Source organism: Hibiscus syriacus, unplaced genomic scaffold, assembly GCF_006381635.1.
Source record: "Hibiscus syriacus cultivar Baekdansim isolate YM2019G1 unplaced genomic scaffold, ASM638163v2 tig00111059_pilon, whole genome shotgun sequence".
Taxonomy (NCBI): domain Eukaryota; kingdom Viridiplantae; phylum Streptophyta; class Magnoliopsida; order Malvales; family Malvaceae; genus Hibiscus; species Hibiscus syriacus.
The window spans coordinates 868,835-872,784 of NW_024062966.1; the positions used below are offsets into that span (position 1 = coordinate 868,835).

Consider the following 3,950-nt stretch of genomic DNA (forward strand, 5'->3'; position numbering starts at 1 on the left):
GTAATCCACGTGTCCATTTATTATTTATTTTTGTAAGTATCCTTAATTTTTTTTTTTTTTTAACTTTCCTTAATTTATTTTTTTATTGCGAGGCTTGTTTGTTAAATAATGCAACATTTTTACAATTTTTTATTTATTTTAATATTTAACCGTACTCTCCCCCGTACGTTAACGCGTTTTACCAAGAAAATTGTTTAGGTATCTTATCCTAACAAGAAACAAATTAACAGCAACAAAAAAAAATTAGTATTTGTTTAATTTCATAAAATTCATTTATTTTTTAAAAACATTTTAATATTTTTTTAATTTTTTTACTAAAATCTCTATTTCAACATATAAAATAAATTAGAATCTAACAACTTATATGGGTATAAATTAAAACCTACCGACTGAAGATGTAGTTAATCAACCTGTCAAATTAAAAAATAAAAAATAATTTAATTATTTACAAATTAAAATATTTAATCCGAAGATGTAGTTAATGAAGATTGGTTTTTTTTGTTTTAATAAATGTGGTCGGTTTAACCGACTGAATTAAAAAAAATTAAAAAAATGCAATTTAAATATTAAATAAAAAGTAAGACAAAGTATGTTTTAATAAATTTACTGGTTCAATAGAACCGTAAACTAGATCCATTTATGATGGGTTGAATTGTTCATGAATAATAAAAGAAAACCTAAATTTGACAAAATGCAAAAAGTCGAATTATTCCTTGTCAAAAATTATAGTAACAAGATTTCAATTTTCATGATGTTGCCAAGGTTTAATTCTTCTGCCCTCAAAGCCATGGACTTGGTTCCATTGAAATTAAAAATTATGCTAAAATATTGGAAAAAATTAAACAAATTTACCAATGAAATTGCTAATATACTTAAAAATAAAGCCAAGTTTTTTAAAAAGTATTTAATTTTTTTATTATTTCTATATTTTTCAGAGCGTGATAAATTCTATAACAAATATGAAAAATTAGATGCCATAATTATTATCGACTTTGATATCTAGTTTTTGATAGCTGTTTCTAGAAAGCATAGGGAGACCGATTAATTCTGTCCCTAAATCCGATATTTTTCGCTCTATTCTTCTGTGTTTCTCCCATCAGACTACAGTCCATTGTAGTTGTGCTCTGGTTTTCTGCTACTGAAAAGACCCAAAACTAACGAATCTTCTACCCAGAAATCATGGGTTTCTGTTGAAATTTTGAAAGAAGAAGCTTGAAGTTAATAGAATAAAAACCTTTCCCTTAGTTTCTTTAAAGCGTTGAAGGGTCGTGTTTTTTTGGGCAAAAGTGAGAAGAAAACCTGTTTCTTCATTGTTCATCAAAGCATAGTAGGCTTGAGTTTTCTTTAAGTTTTAAAGGAAGAAAACAAAATTTAAGGTTATTTTTTAAATAGGGTAATATACACATCAACCGGTGACCGGGAATGAGTTGAATTGTCCAACATTGTCAACCAACAAGAGTCTGATCTTAATTTTCTCTTCCTTTTCTGTTTCCTTAAATTTAGCTGTCTAAGCGTCAAAATTTAGTATTTCTCTCGAGTCACAAATTCCCATCGTATAACCAAATCCGCGACAATCTCTCTCCTCCTCTCTCTCCCTCGTTCTACCCTTCGTTTTGTGTTTTTTTTCCTTTCGTGGTTCCTCTGTTTTCAGGGTTGAGTTAGAGATAAAAAAAAAAGACAAACAAACCGAACTCTCTCGGGTCTCCTTTGGTCGGAAATCATGATTTTTGAAACAGGGTCGATGCAATCTAACCTTGCCTGCTTCCTCCATTGCACCACTCCAATCGTCAAATCCCAATTCCTACCCAAGGTCACCCTTTCTCTTCTTCTTGTTGTTGTCGTTTTTGGTTTCATGATTTTGATTGTTTATGATGTTTGTTCTTGCAGAGTGAAATAAGGAACCTTAATCGTTTATGGAACCCTTGGGAAAGAGAAAAGGTGAATATTTCACATTGGGTGATCTTTGGAATTGTTACGACGAGTGGAGTGCGTACGGTACCGGCGTTCCCATTGTCTTGAACAACGGTGAAACCTTAGTCCAATACTACGTTCCTTATCTCTCCGCCATTCAAATCTTCACCAGCGACCCTTCGTTCAACAGCTTCAGGTAAAAAAACCATTTTGCAGTTGAAGCTTCTTTTTTTTTTTTAAGTTTTAACCGTTACCAAACGTGAAAGCATCTTATCGGAATCTTACACAGGGAGGAGTCCGAATCCGGTGATTGCGAGAGAGATTCGTTTAGTGATTCATTGAGTGATGAGAGCGAGAGTGATAAATTATGGAGATGGGACGGATGCTCGTCGGAGGAAGGCGGCTCCGAGCACGACAGCCTTTGGCGTGTGAATAATAGGTTGGGTTACCTTTACTTTCAGTATTTCGAGAGATCAACTCCTTATGGAAGAGTTCCACTCATGGATAAGGTACCTTTTTGCCTTATTCCGCTATCTAATTGCATTGTTTCTTCGCTTTGATTTTGCATATTACCTGCCTTATCTAATTGAACTGATTAGACCAAGAAAAACTAGCTATGTATTTGTCAGAATATAGCATCTTATAAAGATGAAATAAAACTTTTGACCTTAGACAAGGTAAAATTCCATTTCCTTTTATCTTTTTTGCTTTTCAAATTCATAATTTCCTTTCTTTCAAGGACATTATCGATTTATATCTAATCCTTCATGAGCATAAATGCTTGCTTTTTCTGTATCAAGTTGCTTTTGAACATTTACTCCTCACAGGGAAGAATAAGTGATCGGTTAAAGTCCTTGCGACTTTAAATTTCAACACGACCGCGACAATTTTGTACGTTTCTCTTCGGTTAACGGCTTCTGGATTCTGTTGTTGATGTGTTATGGTACTTCTTTTAACAGATTAATGGATTATCCAAAAGATACCCTGGTTTGATGTCATTGATGAGCGTAGATCTTTCGCCGGCTAGTTGGATGGCTGTTTCCTGGTCCTTCTCTATCCCTTTCTTTTGACAGTTCATAACCTCGTCTCAGCATGATAGATGACATTCAACTTATGGAGATATTATATAGTTTCGGGTTATTGACCAAGGGTTATTATTCGATGTGGATGATATTAGGTACCCGATTTATCACATTCCCATGGGAAGGACCATAAAAGACTTGTCGACATGCTTCCTTACTTATCACACACTATCATCTTCTTTCCAAGGTGCACTTTCTGTCAATTTGCATGCCTAAAAGCAATAACAGTGTCAAGCTAATTGCTTCCTAGATATGTATGTATGCTTGTTTTGCTGATGCGTCAATTGTCGGTGCAGATATGGACCTGGAAGATGACATTGAGAGTCCCGAAAGGAAGCGAAAGGAAGGGGAAGGCATCTCCCTTCCACCATTTGGCTTGGCAACTTACAAGATGCAAGGAAACGTGTGGGTGTCGGGCAACTCTGGACGGGACCAAGAAAGACTGTTGTCGCTTTTAAGTGTCGCGGATTCATGGCTGAAGCAACTTAGAGTCCAGCACCATGACTTCAACTACTTCTCCGGAATTCGACGTGGCTAGTCCTTTTAACTAGACTTGCAGTAGCTTTTCTCTTTGAGAACCCCATGAAAGTGACTGATCACTAATTACCAAAACAAAACAAAAAAGAAAAGAAAAGCTTTATGGGATTTAAGAATTTTTGTTTTATGCTTATTGAGGATTGGGATTGGCACTTGTTATGAAAACCAATACCTTTAGACGGTTCACTCCAAGGCCAACCACCGTAGGCAGAGAGGGGGCATATGAGTTGAGTTTTGCCCTTGTTTCTGCAGCTGTGTTTATTGTAAAGGAATGGGGTTTTGGTCTGAGAGTGAGCAGAAAGCGGGGCTTTGGATTGTATGATGGTGTGTTTTATTTGACCGTAACCATAGAAACTGATCCACATGTGGACAATTGCTCCCGCAGTTTTACCAATTCTCTCTTTCCCACTCATCATTATT

At 35.2% G+C, this 3,950-nt stretch overlaps 1 pseudogene; it reads left to right on the forward strand.

Moving 5' to 3' along the window:
- The first annotated feature begins 1,407 nt into the window (after positions 1-1,407).
- Positions 1,408-3,610, forward strand: LOC120151514 (annotated as a pseudogene).
- Positions 3,611-3,950: the final 340 nt, after the last annotated feature.